The sequence below is a fragment of the Motacilla alba genome, chromosome 17, assembly GCF_015832195.1.
Source record: "Motacilla alba alba isolate MOTALB_02 chromosome 17, Motacilla_alba_V1.0_pri, whole genome shotgun sequence".
Classification (NCBI taxonomy): Eukaryota; Metazoa; Chordata; class Aves; order Passeriformes; family Motacillidae; genus Motacilla; species Motacilla alba.
Window position 1 is genome coordinate 227419 of NC_052032.1, and position 19605 is coordinate 247023.

Consider the following 19605-nt stretch of genomic DNA (forward strand, 5'->3'; position numbering starts at 1 on the left):
GTCTCTGCATCTGGACATGTGTCCATGTCCTTTCCCATCACCTCTGGGCTTCTCAGGGACTGGGGATGCCCTGTCCCCTGCTGTGGGGCAGGGTCTTAAAGCCACCTGCTCCCCTTCCAAGTGCTGTAGCCTCATCTGTCTACTCCTCCAGAAGCTGTGCTTGGGGCTCACACTGCTCAGGCAGTGCTGGTGCGATTCACAACCTCTTATTTGTTTTTAAGTACCCTTTTTCAGAGCTGCCCCACAGTGGTGGCAACAGTGGCTGGTCCTCTGCAGTAACTCCTTCCCACAGCATCAGCCACAGGGGACCTCAGTGGCATGGCATGTGTGGCACGTGTCCCTCTGCCCTGTGCTGAGATGGCAACTCACATAGGGTGAACCTGAGGCTCTGCACTGATTGGGGTACCCTCCTTTCCCAGGCTGTGGGGTGAACCCTGCACCCTACAGAGGCTGAGTCTCCCCTGCAGGGAGAAGAGCCAAGAGGGAGACCCCAGTCCACTTACTGGCAGCTGGCAAAGGAATGTTTGCCATGGCCTCTTCCAGGTGCTGCTTAGGGCAGCCACTAGTTCCAGCTGGGGCAGGAAGAGGGTTGGTAATTGCCCTTGGTTCCCATTTCATGCCTTTGCGTGGGTGTGGAGCCTATGAGGGCTTGCAAAGAAAAAGACAGTTGCGGTTCCCTTTCCAGACTGTTTCAGGGCAGCTCTCTCTGCCGCAGCCCAGGGGGGTTGTCCCAGTCCTGGCCAGCAGCACTGGCCCCCCACCCCAATTTCTGTGAGACTGTGGCAGGTTGTGGGGTAGCCCTGGCAGTGCCACAGCCCACTGGTACCAGGTTTCCCCTGGGAACTGCAGAGTTCACCTCAAGCTGTCACTCTGGCCTGGCCACACTCTTTTTAGGTGCCTGATGGGCTTGACCCTCCTCTGTGGGTCTGGGCTGTGTCCACTTTGGCACCCTTAACTGTGGAGGCTGGCTCAGGAGCCATGAGACCTGCATTTGGGGCCAGGTCTGTAAGTGATGTGTATGCTGGGACATGTGGGTGAGCATGTTCCATTCTCTTCAGGCTTTTTCCTGCTGGAACTGGGTTTTAATAGATCTGTGACACCTCCAGGCCTCTGATAACCGTTGAATCCCACTGAGTGAAGCTGTGGTTACACTGGGAACAGCTGGAGCCGGGCTTTGCTGTCCCCAGCCAGGACAGCTCCTGCCAACCCACCTCACCTCCCCACAGCCCTCCATGCTGGAGGTTGTCACACACAGGTGCAACACCATGGGTTCAACATGCCTGTCGCTGGGCATTTATGGTGGCTGCCAGAGTGACATTGCGTGGGGGGTCCCCACCACCAGAACCTGGAACTACTGTCGGAGCAGAGTGAGCCCTCTCCTGAGCTCAGTCTGGAGGTGTACCTGGCCCCTGGGCTGCCCAGGGATGCAGCATGTCATCCTCTGTGTCCTCAGCTGTGCAGTTTGGGAAGGATCCAGTCACCCAGGTTTATCTATTCCTACTTTCTCTCCTTTCCTGCCCAGCTACATGCACTTTACATGTCCTCTGAGCCTGGGCTCCATGCCCCGCTGCCCCTTCAGAGAAGGCCTGCTGTCCCAGCAAAGCGATTATCCTACATGTCAGCAGGAACAGATGCGTCTTGGACCCCTGACCTGAACATTCTATCTTTTTTGCTTTTCTTCCCTGCCATATGGTCAGCACTGCTGGGCCACCAATCTCTGCTGCCCTGGCCCTGCAGCCCTCCCGCTCTGCACCTCGTGGCCTTGCTGTTGGCAGTGCAACTCACTGGGAAGCAAACTGAGGATGTGATGACCGGAAGAAGACCCTGGGTCGTAGGGCTGGTTCTCATTGGGATGGGGGAACTGGGCCATGGAGGACTGACTGGACTAAGGAGGTGCCTGTTGCATCTCAGGCCTGCAAGCGGGTGCTGATCATCCCTGTGATCCCTCAGTTAGAATGTTCTATCCTGGGCTCTTGCTTGTATCCCAGGTTCCAGAATGCCAACTCTATTCTCCTCTTGGTATAAACTCTTGGTGTAAACTGTCTTCTGCTTTAGGAGCGTCACCTGGTGCTACCCAGTGCTTCCCGTTCCTCCTCCCTGCCTGTGGCTGACATTTGCAGCACTGTGAGCTAAGGCTCACTCCCAGGTGGAATGGAGAGGGTCTGCCTTCCCCACTGCAGGGTATGGTGGAGGCTGAGCCTCTGTTCACCAGCATGGTTAATTTCTGGGGGGTTCATTTCCCATCCTGAGGGGATCAAGTACAGCATCCAGGCTCTGCTTCAGTGTCCCATCAGATCTCTGCCAGAGCCAATGACTCACTGTGGCTGTGATCCCACCCTGCTGTGGGTGTTCACCTCTGCCTGCACAACCACCTCGCTCTGTTCCAAGGTACAGCTGATTGAAGGCAGATGCTCCCTCCAGGAGACCCATGTGATGGAGAAGAGTGAGGCTCCCAGAATCCCTTCTTTGCTCTGCAGCTGCGTACCACAGGGACCGTGACTTAGACTCCCCCACATTAACAAGGAGACAGCAGCACATGGCAGATACCCAGCCCTGGAAAAGCAGCTGTCAGGGAGCAGAGCAGGGGCTGAGGTCTTGGCTAACACCCTGGAAGACCACATGTGTGGGTTCCCTTAGACCCAAAGCATCCCTTTGTGGGACATCCTTGTGGCAGTGGGTGCAGACAGTGGGTAGAGGTGACCCCATCCTCCTGCTGTGCCATTGGGACACCTCTGGTTGCTCCTCCCGGATCATGTTCTGGATGGGAATGGGCAATTGGAGGGACAGAGCCTGCACTAGGTCTAGGCTGCAATCACATCCTAGGGAGCCATCAAAACCCACTCATGTAAAAAGACCCTTTGACTGCCCTTCCTCAGCTGTAGACGAGGGCTGGGCACATGAACCATTGAATCAGAGAATCAGAATCCCAGCTGGTTTTGAGTTGGAAGGGATGTTTAAAGACCTTTTTGTTCCACACCTTCCAATGGGCAGGGACACCTTCCACTATCCCAGGTAGCTCCAAGACCTGTCCAGCCTGGCCTTGAACAATACCAGCATGGGGCAGCCATAACTGCTCTGGGCAACTTGCGCCAGGGCCTCACCACCCTCAGAGGGAAGAATTTCTCCCTATTACAGTAACCCTTGAGGCCATTCACCCTTGTGCTATGACTCCAGGCCTTTGTCCAAAGCCCCTGTCCTGCTCTCTTGGGGTCTCCTTAGGCACTGGAAGAGGGTCTAAGGTTTCCCTGGAGCCTTCTCCAGACTGAGAAAGCCTAACTTATGCAACCTTTCCTCAGGAGAAGTGCTTCATCCCTCCTAATCATCTTGATGGCTCTCCTCCATGGACCAGCACATCCCCAAGGCACAAACAGCCCAGCACTTCACTCCCCTGTCTTGCTGCTGTCTGGCCCCCTCGACACGGGGCAGGGGAGACATGACTCCCACTTTGCCCTGTGGCTGGATCCAGGGGACAGCAAGTCCTTTTGCCTTGGAGCATCACCTGGGCACCCTCCTTTTACCCCCAAATTTTCCCTGCTTTGGGTCTAGGAGAGCCCACAAATCGGTCATGGGCAGCCAGGGACAACCCATCCTCAGGCAGGTCCAGGCAGGCAGGTTTGGTTTATTTTGGCTACTGAAAAAAAATCCAGCCCATGAAGGATATCTCTGAGCGTCTACAAGCCCAAAAAGACAGTAGACATGTCCTCTGGCCCTTTTCCTTGGGGGTAAAAAAAAATTCCTATTTTTGTTATCTAAATTATGACATCTTCCTGTCAAGAACCTGAGGGCAGGCAGGGCCACCTGCACTGCTAGCAGGCAAAGGCATCCTGCAGCTGCCGTGGGCAAAGGTCACAACCACATCCATGTTTTTATGCCCACAGATGGGTCCCACAGGGCAGAGTGACAGAGCGATGACAGCCCAGTGCAAGCAGGATGTCCTAGCTCCAGGTCCTCCAGGTATGGCCTCTTTGCTGACGATCAATGCTCCCATGTGGTGCTGCTCAAACTGGGAAAGAAAATCTTTTGTCCTATTTGTTAAATCAAGGAACCCAAAAGACATTGCCTTGGCCCCTAAAGCTTTGTTTAGCCCTAGATGAAAATGCTTTGCACTGAGTTTGGTGCAGGTGTTTTAAACACTTCCATTTTTTCTTTCTGGAAGCATGAGTTCTCCTGGGCAGAAAGTGTGCAGTTCTTTGGGACCCTTCCAAAATCTCCATTAGCTCTTCAAATCTTCCAAGACCTTCATCAGTCCTCAGGCTGAACCACTTTTTGGGCAAGGCCTTGTCCCACAGATGGATCAACCAACTCACTGTGCCAGGCTGGGAGCCACCCCAGACTCTTGAGTCCAGTGTCCCATCCCCTGTGACAGTTGTGCCCTGGCCAGTTTGGATAGGCCTCAGCTGGTTCAACCAGGAAGGTAATAACCAAATAATCTAAAAATTCAACCATTAAATATGTAGTATTGATGGCTTAGAAGGAAATAATTTGGGTTTGTAAGAGACGTGGTCCTGATGCTCCTGCACCATTGCCAACGCCTTCTCACTGTTGGCTGGTGAGTGCCTGCAGCTACTTCTCCATGCCAGGCTGCCAGGGTTTCCCACTGGGTTAGAGGGACCCAGCACCCCAGCAGCATCCCTGGCACCCCTGCATCCATGACAGCTGGAGGCACGTGGCTGATTCTGGGGAGGTTCTTGGTGAGGTCTGTAGGAGCAGCTTCACCCCTGCAGTGTCCCGCACTATGCATAGCCTGGACATCTGCACTTTTCAGCTCCTGTTTTACTTCTCTGTCCCACATCCTAAGGGGCTTTTCCAAACCCAGCCATTTTTCACATTTTCCTTAGATGAGTAGACTGTTGCATTGCTGCCAACTCCCAAAAAGTCATAAATCTCCTTAGACTTCCTAAAATCAAGGAATTAGGAGTAAAAAAAAAACACCCAAAACCAAACCAAACCGAAACAACAGCAACCAAAAAGGCAGGTTTTATAAGCAACACTTTTAGGAGAGGATGTTTATTTCTCTCCAGGGTCCTCAGCCTTCTTCGCTCCCTTTGCTCAGTTTCTCGTGCAGCACCCGCCTCCAGAGGGAGCCCGGAATTATGAAACTAAAGGGGCTACTAAGTATTGCAAAACTTAATTGGGTTGCTGGGGCTGCGAGGCTTGGAGCAGTTCATCCCACAAGATCTAACACCCCCAGGAATGACCCAATTGCTTTGCATCCCGCAGGACAACTGTGCCAGGGAGTTCTGAGGAGGGGCAGAGCTCTCACTGTGACTGCACCATGTCCTGGGAACAATGGGAGCTGGAGCCCTTCTCCAGTTCCTGTGCTATTCTAGGGATTTCCACCATTTTAGTGAGGGCATGAGCTGCTTTTCCTCCTCCTGCCTCTCAGTGGGATTGGCAGCTCTCTCTGCTCACAGGATGCTGGTGTGGTAGCCTCAGGATGGGATGTGGGTCTGCAGAGCAGGATTCCTTCTTCAAGGTCCCCAGCCCCCTGGGCCCCTCCTGCCCTCTTGCTGCTGGCTTCAGGCACCAGGGTGATGCCTTCAGGGCCAGGGAATTTTTGCCCATGCTTCCAGCTGCCAGACCAGCTGCAGGGTTGAGAAATGGCTGGTGTGTGCCAATGTCAGGCTGTGACAGCCACCTTGGCTGACCACTGCCACAGCTCAACAGCTGCTGGGTGCTTCAGCACTGCCTGTGAGCATACTAATGACACCCTCCAATGACAGATGGATGGAGGAACACTGCCACAGACACCACTGCACCAGTATGCATGGTAGTGCTCGGGAGATGCTCAGCAATTCAGGCCCTGGTAGAGAAATCCACTGCCCCAGGCACACATAAGGGCATAAGCACAGTAGCACAGCTGTGGCTGTAGATGTACATGCTGTGCCAGGCTGTCCTGTGGACATGCACACAGTGTCTGTGCACACACTGGGACTGTGGTCATTCCATGTACATGCTCATCCTGTATCTGTGCCCACATCATGCTTATGGGTTGCACTGTCCATGGCCACATGCGTCCATGCTCACACTGTTACCATGGTCACACTGTGGCTTTGCTTGCACTGTGTGCTCCCACCACACCAAACTGTTCCCCTCTCATTCCTAGCTCTCCAGCAAGGCAAAGATGAAAGAGGCCTTCCATGGGCAACTAGCCAACTGTTGGGGTCGATGTCCTCCTCTCCGATGCCTCCAGACACCCTGGATGCATGAGCACTGTTGGTGCTGCACAGTGAACCCCCCAGACAAGGCTGGGGGAGGTACCTCATCCTGCAGCAGCCTGGAAAAACAGGCTGGGGATAAAATTAGCTGGAGTTTTTATTACTGGGATTTTATTTTTTAAAGCAATGGAAAGTACATCACTGGTGGGAAAACCCCGAAGGTCTGGGCCAGTCTGTGGGATAGTAGTATGCCTCTGCTCTGTGGTGGATATCCTTGTTCACCCCAGGAGGGATGTGACGTGGAAGCTGGCTGTAGGAACAATTAGCATGGCAGCAAGGACCATGAGGGGACTGATCCTGCCCCCTGGAATGCAGCAGGGTGGTGCAGTGGCAAATGGGGCAGCAGGGACAGCTGGGCCCTGCCAGGAGGCATCACATGGCCATAGGATTCCTGGGAAACTCTGTTGGCAAGGACCTTTCCTGTCTAAGCAGTACTGGTCCCTCCAGCCAGAGAAGATACAGGGTGTCTGCAAACTCAGGACAGTCCTGGAGAGATTGGAGAGGGATGGAGCCACCAGCTCTTCCAATGTATGAAGTGAAGGTAGAAGCCAGATCCAACCCATCCTAAAGCAGGCAGCTCCCAGTGCTGGGGTTCAGCAGCTCCCTGATGAGGGATGGTGCTTCTGGAGGTTTGCCTGCACTGCAATAGAGGGATTTTGACAAGTACAGAGAGGAGGAATCTACTGAAGGGTGAAAATCAGAAAATCATGGCTGGCTCAGGTCACCCCCCAGCTGAAGACAGCTGGAGACAGGGAGAGGGCTCAAGGAAAGTGTCCCATATGCTTGCTGTCACCTTCCTCATTCATGGACACCACTGGGTGGCAGGAGGGCACAGTGGGAATATCACAGCTGTGTTACTGCTGGCTGCTCCCAGGCTTATCTGCTGAGACTGATGTGTGCCAGCCAGGAATGTGGCTGGCACAGGCTCCAGCTGGATTCTGACTTTTTTTTTTTTTTTTTTTTTTTTTTTTTTTTTTTTTTTTTTTTAAGCAAATGGAACTTGAATCTGCAAAGATCTCACCTGAAAGCTTAAAGCTACTTCTAGGAGCCTAAGCAAGTGCCTGGTCTCCTGGTGAGTGGTCCAGTGACTCCCAGGAGACCTGAGTTATTCCAAACACTGGAAACATTTCTCCTCGTGCAGCAACCCACTGCTGATCCACAGAACCAGGTGTCTATCCTGTCCCTGCCTCTCAGGAGTGATGGTCCTGGCAGATTATTGAGAGGAGCCTGAGCCGCACCTGCAGCCTGGCACAGGGCTCAGGCACTCCATGCCTTGGGCTGGAAGTGGCTGGGATGTGGCAGCTGCCTGGCAGCTCTTCTTGACCCTGGGTTAGGGAAGTCCTGCTTTGACTGTGCACCCCCCCCAAACCACAGAAGAACTGACATTGCTGATCTTGGGGCTCACTTCCAAAGAGAGACGTGTGGGGTGTTGGAAAGGGAAGCTGAATCCTTTAGCAAGACACATAAAGTCTTCCTGCATGACAAGGTGAGGGTAGGAGACACTGGCAGCCAAGCAGGCTCCCCGCACCAGTTTGGTGCTCAAACCAGCCCTCAGAGGCTGAGCAGGCTCGTGCCATGGGAAGGCAGAGGTGTGGGATCTTCTGCAGGCTGCAGGTCAGTATCTGCTCCACCATGGACCTCCATAGGTTTCAGGAGCACAGCTGCCTCTTCATGGTCATCCCCACGGGCTGCAGGTAGTCTCTGTTCTGGCCCCTGGAGCAGCTCCTCCCCTCCCTCTCCACTGAACTAGGATCTGCCGGGCTGTGCAGTGGTTTTTACTCTTTCTTAAAAACATTATCCCAGAGGACCCCTCATTCACCTCTGGCAGGCTCAGCTTTGGGTGGTAGTGGGTTCAACACAAGGACAGTTTCTGGTGCCTTCTCAGTAAGGCACTCTACAGACCCCCACTGCCCAAACCTTGCCAATGCGGTCCCAAGGACACAATGTCCCCCTGGCAGGATGGGGACCAGGCTAGAGGAGAAGGGGGATGCACTGGAAGTGGGATGTGGACGCTCAGCTCCTGTCTGATTGATACACACCAGGCAGGACCATGTCTGTCCTGACAGAAGCTTCACACACCTAGGTTGATGTTAGCTCTCCTGAGGACACACCAACCTGGGCAGCTGCTCCAGCATCTGGTGCAAGGGAGTTTGAGATCTGAACCTCACCGTCTGCTCCTCAGAAAGGAGACGAGTGGCTGCTGAGCACCTCTGGCAAGCTGCCTGCACCCCTAGGTGCTGCCAAATTTCACACTCATGCACTGTTTCTCTGCTGAGGGTTTAACTTCAGCCCTGCCCAGGGACTTTGAGCAGAAAGAAATTACTCCAGGAAAGAAAGTTTTTGCCCACAACAGGGTAGTGTTTCCTGGCAGCACCTGTCATTAGCCCATGAAACCATGATTGTTCTTCCACCTCACAAAAACTAAAATCCACATGAAACTGGAAAATTTGCACTCAGTAGTTTCCTCCAAGTCACCTGTTGAAACCTGAGAGCAGGAGGTGGGACAAGCATCCTTTCCATGCTCTCCCTGGGCATAGCCCTATCTCTGCAGGCACAGAGGAGCACCTGGAGGTCACTGCCAGTTTCCTTTGATGAACCTGGGTAGGTTTTTCTTTTCCTTTTGTCCTAGGAGCAAAGCACATATGTATCCTAAAAGGGCAGGGCAGTGGCCTTGAGTGAAACATTAGCAGCCCTGAAGGCCTGAGATCATCCCAGAACACAGCTGTTCTCTATTTCTTTTCCCCTCGTGGTGACTCAATCACCTCCGCAATCTACTTCAGCCTCAGAGTTGCATTTAACTGGTGCCATCCCAGGTGAGGGTCCTGATTGCTCTCTTGTCCTGCAGCAGAGAACATTTGTCATGGGACCTTTTCTTCAAATATTTTTCAGATCAGAACCATAGAATCGTTTGAGTTGCAAGGGACCTTAAAGTCCATCTTGTTCCATCCCTGGCCATGGCCTGGGACACCTTCCACTGTCCCAGGTAGTTCCAAGACCTGTCCAACCTGGCCTTGGACACTTCCAGGAGGGGGCAGCCACAGCTGCTCTGGGCACCCTTTGCCAGGACCTCACCATCCTAACAGGGAAGGATTTCTTCCCAATATCCCATCTAACCACTGAGGCCATTCCCCCTTGTCACTTTCAAGCCCTTGTCCCCAGTCCCTCTCCAGCTCTCCTGGAGCCCCTTTAGACAGTGGAAGGGGCTCTGAGGTCTCCATGGAGCCTTCTCTTCTACAGGTGAACACCCCCAGTTGTCCCAGTCTGGCTCCAGAGCAGAGGGGCTGCTCCAGCCCTCAGAGCATCTCTGTGGCATCCTCTGGACCAATGTTAGTGAAGGAGGGAGCTGGACTCCAGAATGGACAGGAACCCTGCCCAGCACTGAGTGTGATGCTGCGCCATGGGGGCTGTGAAGCTGTCTCAGACTTGCTTCATGCTGAAGCAACATTCTTCATGTTTCAGAGGTTTGCACAAAGCCAGCTGACCTGCCTGAAGTGGCCTTAAGAGACCCAAAGACATGTGTCTGTTTTGGGATAGGAATAGGTACCTGCAGCCCTGGGGTGTGTCTGAGGGTGTCCCTCTGCAGCAGGAGAGATCTCTATGCATCCTTGGGAGCATCCAGCTGCACGTCAGTCACATTGGCTGGTAGCACATGAAGGAGGAGGAGGAAATGAATGAGGCTTCCCAGGGCTTTTTAAGATCTTCACAACACATGATTTTCTCACATTCAAGCTGGTGGCATCCCACAATCAGCTCAGAAGCTCGAGTTTCTCCTGAAAGACAAATAAAAGTCCAGTTCTGCAGATATGTCAAAAACCTGAAAAGTACAACTGTAAAAATCTCTGCCAGTCATAAATGTTAGAGGTTTTTCATTGTCAGGATTTTGGATTATCTGATTCCCATCTTTGAGTTCTGAGTTATTTGAGAAAAAGCTCTTAAGATAGTTGGGGGGCCCTGGGGTGCACCAGGAATTCAGGAGGAGAGTTCATCCAAAAGGCTCAGGGTTGGGCGATGGTGGTGAAGCAGGAGGGTTAAATCTGGAGAAAAAGTGGGATTAATAAATTGATTAAATCTTAATAATTTCCTGGCCAGGGTATGATTTAGCTCAACAGTAACAGTGATTTCACTGCAGCTGTACAAAGTTCATCCCTGTTTCTGGGCAGCCAGAGAGCCTCCGTTTTGCTGGAAGGAGAAAAGTCTGGCTGCTGAAGGACTTGCCGGGAGGTGGATGCTAAGGGATTGTCTCCGGGAAAGCAAGGTCCCAGTGGTGTTTGCCCAAAGTGGGAGCTCTCAGCAGCTGGGAAAGATCTTCTGCCATTTGCCCAGATGTCAGCAGGTTTGGGTGGGGATCCTGCTGGGTCTGGGCATCAGGAACAGGGAGGGATGCTGCCAGGAAGCACCCAGGACTGAGAGGCAATATGGGAGAGGAAGAGATCCCTTGGCTGAGCCTTTGGAAATGGTCACAGCACCCAATTTCCTGCCCTTATGTTGCAGCAGGTCCGTTGCTGCCAGCCCTGAAACAGGACTTCTGCAGCCAGTCAGGAGCATTCCAGGCTGCTTTGGGCACCTCACACTGCTCTCCCTGCCACAGTGGTGGGAAATGAATCTGTGCTCTGAGTGCCACTGTCTGCCCATGCCATCAACTGCCTGTGCCATCATTCGCTTGATGTGCCATCACCTGCCCTGCCTATGCATCGTGCTGGCATTGCTCTGCTGGACACAAGGGGTTTGTTCCAGTACCAGGAGCAGTGACAGCTGAAGGCAGGAATAACAACAGCCTGCGACATCCTCAGTGCTCCTTTCAGAAGGGCTTCTGTACTCCTCTGCCCCCACCAATGACTGGGAGGCCTGGGAGCATGTGAGCACTGACTTCCTGAGGGCAGTGGGAGCTGAGTCCTAGAGCCCCTGGGCAGTGCATTTGGTTTTTGGCTGTCACCAGGATGGCACTTGGAAGTCTTGTCCAGGAACAAAGGATGCTCTTCCAGTCTGGGTCCAGCATGGGTGGCTTCGAGTCATCTCCTGACCTCCAGCAGTCAGCTGGCTGAGTCTGCAAAGTGGAATCCCAATAGGCAGGGAAGGATCTGGCTGCGCAGTTGGTGGGGAGAGGGTGTGAAAATGCCATTTGGACTAAGGCTGGGAAGACAGTGCTCATTGTGTCAGCCATGGCTGGAGCCCTCAAGTCTAGCGAAGGAAATGGCTCTCCTGAGATTTCTTGCTGCATTTTGGGATGTGTAAAGGACTGGAAATGAGCCTGCTGGCTGGAGGGATGTCCTTAGGGCTGTGTACCTTTGCATGGAGGCAGTGACCATCTGTCATAAGAAAAATCCATTATCGGGGCCACAAATTTAACTTCAGCATTGTTAAGGCAGTCAATGTATTGACAAAGGGCTGCTCCAGGCCTGTGGGGAGATATGAGCCAGTGTGCTGGGGCTGCTCTCGTGGTTCCTGATGGAAAACACTGGGAAAAGAGACCGGCAAAACCAAGGAGTCCAGACAAGACAGACAGTTTCTGTGATGCAGAACTTTCCCCAGAAGGACTGTAGGGTGGGGAGGAGAGGGAGTGCTGCAGGACAGCTCTTCTTGGTGTTCCCCACCTCCTGGTGGGGGGGCACACCAGGAAGCCCCAGATGTGCTGGGAGCCTGTTTTTTTATTGAAGTCCTGCCAAAGAAGAGAAGAGACCTTTCCATTCCCACAGGCTGAGTTTCCAGTATGAGGTCTTGGATCAAACAAGTACAGTTTGATGCCAGAGATTTGCAGGAGCCCTAGGACAGGACGGGATAACTTCTCCGTTAATTAACTTCTCCACAGCTGCAGTGTTGTGTTGCAGCATGGAGGGACAGAACGTTGCCACTGGCAAATCAAATCCTCCGTGGGATAACTGGTCCTCAAGCCAACTATCAGCATCAGAGGGAAGAAAGATGATTTTACTCAGTGCAAAATGGAACCCCTTCCTGTATCCTTTCCCAGAGCTCAAGAAAGGGGTGCTGGAGCAGCGTCAGCTCGTTGGCTTGTGACTTGCTGCTGGAGACCTACAGTACAGCAATAGGAAGGTGGCTTATGCCCTAACAGAGATGCTCCTGCCTCCTGAATTTGCTGCTATGGCACAGTACAAGGTGGGAGATGCTCAGAGCCCTCCTAAAATGTTTGCTTTTCCCTAACAACTCTATGGATTTGAGGGAACCTCTGGGCAGAGAATTTCTCCATGCATCAGCAATGGGAAAAGACCAAATTCACTGCACAGAAAAGCTGATGCAGAGATGCCTATACAAAGCACATCTTTTCAGATTACTTGAATTCTCCTTGCAGATCAGTACAACAGCTGAGCATGGAGTAATAGGCTCTCTTTGGAACTTCAAGGGACACAAATCCCTCATATAGCCAGGTTAAATGTAGATAACTGGGGAATAAGAAACCACTTCATTTCAGAAAGGATGTGGGTTTTGGGGGACAGTGGACAATAGTGCTTGTACCCACCCCAGGAAGAGAAGACACTCCCATGTGGCCTACCTCCCCACACCCTGCTGCCTGTCGTCACTTATGGGGACCTTTGCAGCATCCCAAGGCCCTGTTCACTTCAGGCTTCTGGGTGATGAGTAGCAGGGTTAGCAGAAGGGCCCCTCAGCTGCCGCCAACAGCACCCTGTTCAGTCAGAGCCCCCTGATGCTTTGGTGGGGCTCAACGGGGACAGCCTGTGTGTCTCAGTCTACCCCAGGGAGTTCATTCTTGCTGTGGGTCTCCATGGGGCTGTGGTGAGGGCCATAGGCTGCTTCAGTGAGTCTGTTGCCCTGAAAACCAGGCAAGGTCTCAGCCTCTGCATGGCCCAGCTGCTCACCATGGCCATCACCTGGTGCATTGTAGCAGGCACAGGGCCTGCAAGGCCTCCCTGGCGGTCAGTTGCCTAAGATAAGAAATGCCTAGTCATGATGACTGGACCTAAGAAACCCTTCTTCCACCCTCAGACCCATGTTATCTCTCTGTAAAACAATAGGTCATTTTTGCTTTGATCCTTACTATTGGACTGTTTCCCAAAACTCCCGTACCCTATATAACCCCCTATTTCTGCCCAGTTTGGCAGAAGAGCTGTCACTGGGACCCTTTGCAGAAGATACCAATAAAGACATCTCTGTGGAACCTCATACAGCACTTCTCCCTCTCTCTCCTTGCGTCTGTCAAAGGCACTTAGCAAGCAAAGAGCTGAAATCACTAAAGAGCTGAAAATCACCAAAGAGCTGATCTCTTAAGAGCTGATCTCTTAAGATCACTTAAGAGCTGAGCTTGGTGGCTAGGAGCTTGCCTGAGAGGCCCGGACAGGTTGTGCTTAACTGGACTTCACTGTCTGGGACACCCATGGCAGTTGGGGTTGGGGAGACCCCGAAAACCCCGGAGCTGCATTAGTGCTTGTGGGGATGAGCTGAGATTGTTCAAAACATGGTTTCTCACTTGGAATTGGAGCCTGTGGGTAGTGTTTGCCAGTTTAAGAAAAGTGACAAGCAGTTGCCTGCTTTATTCCAAGCAGAAGATAATTTCCCCCTCCATCCTGCCAGCTCTGTCCCTACCCCACCACTATCCCTTCCCTCACACTGAGGATGAGGATCAGCCCCTTGGCACAAGGCTGTACAGGAGGATCCGCGTGTGGTGCTCCCTTCATGTCATATGCTTCGTTCGTGTTCAGCCACCTTGTCCCAACAGGCTTAGGGACAGGTGAGCCTGCAGTGGCTGCAGGGAGCCAACAGGATGTGACCATAACCCTGGCCCTCTATGTGCCAAGGGCACCTCTGCCTTGGGACCACAGCATAGGGGACAGATGTTCTGCTGGCAGGTGTGCTGTCCTGTGCCAGCATCCACAGGCTCATGTCACAAGCTTGGGGAGAGAGCTTGTCAGTTGTCGTGCCAGGGCTGTGGGAACTTGGCTGTCAGCCTGCGGGGCTGCCCTGTGCCTCAATACTTCCCGACCCTCTGTCCTGGCAGGAGAGAGCTCTGGGCAAAACAACCAGGAGAAACAAATGGAGCTTTTCTGGAAAGGCTATTTCCTGGCTGGTTCAATGCCAGGACAACAGGGATGTCTGCCCATGGACCCCCTCAGGGCTTGCATCACACAGACACTGTCGTGGAAAACAGGAGACAAAAAAGGGTTTAGAAAGTGAGGCAAGAATAGAGATTTGTACTTGGCTTTGATTTTCCTTCCAGGCACAGATCCTTGCCAGGAGGGGGATTATAGCCTTGGATACACCAAGGTCCTTCCAGACCTTCAATGTCTCTAAGAGAACAAGATCTGGGCTTGGAGCTGAGGCTGGAATACATCAATAGGCTCCCACTCATAGGGTGCAGAGGCTCAGGCAGGAGCTGCACTCAGTCAGGAGCTCACTCCTGACTGAGGGAGGTTGTTGCATCCCTTATTTTTTTACTCTACCAGTGTAAACACTGATTGGATTTGCAACTTCACTGGCCACAGACTCAAAAACACCCCAAAATGCGTGTGTGCTGTGGCCTTACTCAGTGCTGGGACTGGTGTGGGCATCCCCAGAAATTCCTGACAGATCCTTGTTTCCATTTCAGTCCTGTATGACTCCAACTTCTTGCAGGTGGAGATGTGGGTAAATGTACCCTGAGCAAAAGCATCTTTCTTGGTCCAGGTTCACACATCCCTGCTGGAATGCAGGATAGACCCAACAGCAGGACAGGCAGCTGGGAGGTTTCCTGATACCCCACACAGTATTATGATTCCTCCATGCAAGGCAATGAGATACTGGGGAGTCAGCCCCAGCAGCTGGGGAAGCCTAGACGTCCAAGTCCTTTGGTTGGTGCAGTACTCACCCTGCCTGGAGGTCCCTGAGGAAGAGGCACCTCTGGGCTAGCACAGTGGTCTGCATTGGCCTGCACTAGCTGAAAAATACGCCTGATGCCTCAGCTGAGTCCCAGGGCATATCAGTCCAGGTCCTGACTGGAGTCACAGAGTCCTGAGGACTGGGAGCAGGTTCCCACTCCTCCCTCTGGCTGTGCCTCCAGTGCAGCTCCCAGGCAGAGCTGAGATTGGGAATGGGAGTGGGATTGGGGTCTGGATTGAGAACAGGGCTGGGGGATTTCTCCCATGGACCACAGCCTGTGGATGTGTGAGCAGCCTCAGCCCAACCTGAGACCAAAGGAACAAGTCCCTGCCCTTATTCCTTGGTCTGTGCTTCAGAGGCAGATGGGGGCTGTGCTCCTTCTGGGAACACCTTTGCAGCCTCATGCTGTCCCAAATGTCCTTCTGGCTGCTACAGGCTTCCCTCCAGCCAGCCTCTCTCTGTCCCTGATGGTTCTTGGTCTGAGTGCCTGTCCTAGAGTGACTTCATGATGCTTGTATCCCCAGTCGTCTGCTCTGTTAGTGCTGGATATTATGTCTGTGCTTTCAAGACCGGTTCTGAGAGTGAAGGCGGGGAGAAGAAGAAGCATGAAGTTTGTTATCAGAGACTGCACTCACTCCTCTAAAAGCAACACTCCTCCACATTCTCCGCTGGACTGTGTTGTCTGGGCACGGACAGAGCAGAACAGTGGGCAGACTTTGCTTTTTAGTTAGTTTAGCTAGCTGAGGCAGAGTTTTCTCTGGACTGGATTTTTTTCTTTCCCTTTTCTTGGAACTGTTGGAACCTGCTCTGTACTGGGGCCTGGGGAGCACTGAGAGCTTGCACTTTGTGGCCTACTGGGGTCTACTCCGGGCAGCAGCCTTTCCCAGCGCCGGAGGGACTGTAAACAGAGCAACCACCCACAGGAGAGACTTTCTGAATTTGTCGTCTCTTCAGAGCGGCGAATGAGTTTTGTCATCTGGTATTGCTCATTTTTTGTGCTGGGGAGTGCTTTGCCTGTTAAATAAACAGGTTTTTTCCACTTCTCTCCAAGGAAATTTTTCCCGAACCGGTTGGGAGGAGGAGCCGTGTGGGTTTGCTTTCTTGGGGGGGCCCTTTTTGGAGGTTTTCTCCCAAATTTGCCCTAAACCAGGACAGTGTCTCTGCAGAGGAACCACACTGGCTTCCAGTGCTCCCTCAGGAGCAGGTCAGGACTCCCGGGGCTTCTGCCAGGGCTGAGACCAATGTTGTGCTGGAGCAGCTCTGGAGTATCTTGTGGGATTGTTTGTGCATTGCTCAGGGCTGGCCTGCACTGGGCCAATCCCAAAACTGTTGAATGTTTCTGGATTGAATGGCCCCCTGCACTTGCTGTTGGCTGAAGAGCTCGCAGATGGGAGCAGACCACCCTGTCCCTAACCCCTCCCTTTGGACCGCAGCCTGTTACAGTGTCTACAGGCTCATTGTGTTCTTCCAGTTATTACCCAACCACATATGGAGCTGCAGGCCCGCCCACCAGAGCTCCCAGATGTGCTCATGTTTTACAAAGCCATTGAGAAGCCCTGTCCCCCACAACCAGCAAACTCCACCTCTCAGAGCTGCCAGCGAGTTACTTCTCCTACTCCAGCGTCTCCTCTGATCCCTCATTCAACCCTGCAACCTTCACCCAGGTGGCCCCACCTCCAAGCCTTTTGTTGTAAGAGACAGATTAGAAAACCTCTCTCCTTTGTCTGGGGACATCCCCTGCACTGCTGGGTGACGAATGCACTCTCCACATCCTCTTTGTACTCACATTCCACTCTGCCCCCAGGGATTGTTTCCCCTGCTCCATGGTGGGGACAAGGTTTTCTGCCCAGCTGGGATAGGTGCCAGCATGCCCTGTCTTTCCTGGGAGTCTGTGCCTCTCCTTGGAGGAAGGCTGTGTCTCCCCGAGTCACTGAGCTGAAAACCATGTCCACACCAGCTGCAGGGGATGTAGAAATACAGACAAGAGTCTTCAGGTGCCTCAGGCATACTGGTGACATCCTCATCCAGCTTTACCTGGGATTAAGCTCTCTGTGTTTATCCAGGTATGGGGTGATCCAAAGACATCAGCACAGCAGGGAGTTTGGGCTCCTGAGAGATCTCTCCTGTGAGATCAGGCAGGTTAACCTGGTCCCTTGCTGCTGTGGCCCCATACGGTGGTGACACAGGCTGTAATAATAATGAAAAATTTGCATTAAATTGTGGGGAACTTATTGCTGCCCCACAGCAAACCCTGCTCCTGCACCTGGTGGATTGTCTGGTTATTTCAGGTTTCAATGCCATTTCATATCTGGTTATGCTGAGGGGATCTGTCCCTTCCACTATCAAAGGAGTTCCCTAAAAATTCACAGTGTGCCTCTGTTCCTGGGAATGGTCAAGGCAGGACGAATGTATGGAGAGCAGTGCTGTGGAGATCAACAGAGGTGACAGAGGTAAGATGCTGGCAGGCAGACAGATGGCAAGCAGGGTGGCAGGCAGACAGGCGACAGTGTGGCAGGTAGAAAGTCAGCAGAGTGGTAGTGTGGCAGGGCAACCCAGCTGTGCCTGGCTGGCTCCCCGCACAGCTGCTTGTTCACGGAACCTGTTCATTTGGGCAGATTGTATGCTTCACAACCCAAGTCCTGCAGAGTTGACATCTGTTCTTGCTTTTCTTTGATGGTGCCCAAAATCCACATCCCTGTTTCCTCAGAAAACAAGGCTGCTCTCACCTCCTGCCATTGGAGCAAGTTGCCTGCTTCATCTTCCATGGCAAAGAAAGCTTATCCTGCCCCTCGCTTGCTTTTTCACACTGAACTTCCTTGTGCTTGGAGCTCAGGCACTGCTCACCTGGCAGCCACCTCAGTGTATGCAGCCACCTCAGTGCAGACACCTGCTCCTCCCCAGGGACATGGCTGGGTTCCCTGTCAGTGGCTGGGGCTGCCCACACACCATGGCCAGAGGCACTGCCACCCTCGGTGCCCTGCTCTCCAGCCTATGGTGCCTTGACAGGGCTACATGGGAAAGGAAAACTGACATGAGCCCTCCTCCCCACCCCTCCCACCCCCCTTATTGGGGCAGCAGCTGGCAGTGCCTGACCCTGGCTGGGCTGAGCTCAGACAGCCATGTTGGGGTGCTCCCCACCTGAATGTACTGTCACAGGGTATTTGCGTATTTCTCTGGCTATACATTTGTTTGTCTGGCTAATATTTCCCTGGGAATAGGAGTATTTCCACCCCAGCATGTCCAAGCTTTTGGTGCCTTCCTGTTTGCACTGGAGGTTGAGTCTCCTGGGACACCAGTGATTGTCCAGGGCTTGGCACAGGCTCCCTCAGACCTCAGACCTCAGCTCCTACCCCCTTGGGGCTGGAAAGAGGGTAGCAAAAGTGACCCCATGAAGAGGAGGAGCAGCCCACCCTGGGGAGGGAAGGGATGTCAGCCCCCCTTTCAAAGCCACCCATGGACAGCCCAGGAATAGGATGGCCAAGTCTGCGCAAGACCAAGGTATGGAGGACACTCACATCTCCCAGGATGGGTCCCACCACAACAAGGACCACCTGACAGATAGGAACTTGCTCCAAAGTCCCCAAAACCAAAGGAAGGATGAGGAGCAAGGGGACCATCCCTACTCCCACAGGGCTCCTCCAACCCTGTTTCTGCTCCCCACCATCCAGAAAAGAGATTTTTTGTTCCATTATAGTCTTTGAAGACCTCATTGCCTGTCCATCTAAAGGTGAAGCAGGAGGTTTGAGAAAGGGATTAAGTGCAATCCAGAAAAGAGTTCTCTATGATAATCCCTGGTGCAGTTGCACTGTACAGGATCGCAGACGACTGCCTCAGAAGGTGAGATGGGCAGCATGAAGAGTCAATAATAGGCAGGTATTTTTCCTATAGAAACTTGAGAAGAGTCAGCCTGCGAAGGCAGAAAGGCAGCGGAAATGATGCTGTGCTGAGCCTCAGGGACTGGACTGTGGTTTCCTGTGGCATAATCGGCAGCAAAAGCAAATAATTTTTTTTCACATAAATTAATATGTTAATGTCTTGGCATAGATTAACGTGGAATTTCCAGGGTTAAGTGCTTAATGAATTGAAGTGAGGAGGTAAACCCCTGCAAACAGACTCACAGCAGTCCTGCAGAGAAGCCCTGCTCCACAGTGATGAGCACTGCCAGGGTGAAGGTGGGGACAGCACTGGAGGTCATCCTCTGTGGGACCTCCAGCTGCAGAACCTGTGCAATGGAGTGGTGCATCAGGGCTGGAGGCTCCTGCACCACAAGCCCTGGGCAAAGGCTTAGCCCCATGAGCACCTCTGCACCCCAGTACCACAGTGATGGGCAGGGAGCTCTGCAGAAGGTACAATGGTGCAATATGTGCTGTGCATGGGTCAGCTGAGAGCGGCAGAAAAGCTCCTTGCTTCAAGAAAGTATTGAGGAGTGAGGCAGGCATGAGGAGCCTCAGCTCACACCCTCAGTGTGAGGTTGTGACCCGCAGCCTGCAACCCAGCTGCTCTAGGAGCTGTGACCTCCAGCCTTCTCTTCTTGTTTATTATTTTGTTCACTGTTATATCCCAC

The 19605-nt window shown here is 52.9% G+C and overlaps 1 long non-coding RNA gene across 1 annotated transcript; it reads right to left on the minus strand.

The window, feature by feature from the left end:
- Positions 1-16: 16 nt before the first annotated feature.
- LOC119708956 lies at positions 17-19225 on the minus strand. Its single transcript, XR_005259252.1, has 3 exons — positions 17076-19225; positions 9763-9988; positions 17-6858 (listed from the first exon to the last, which is right to left on the minus strand). It is a non-coding gene; the product is annotated as an uncharacterized LOC119708956 (long non-coding RNA).
- Positions 19226-19605: the final 380 nt, after the last annotated feature.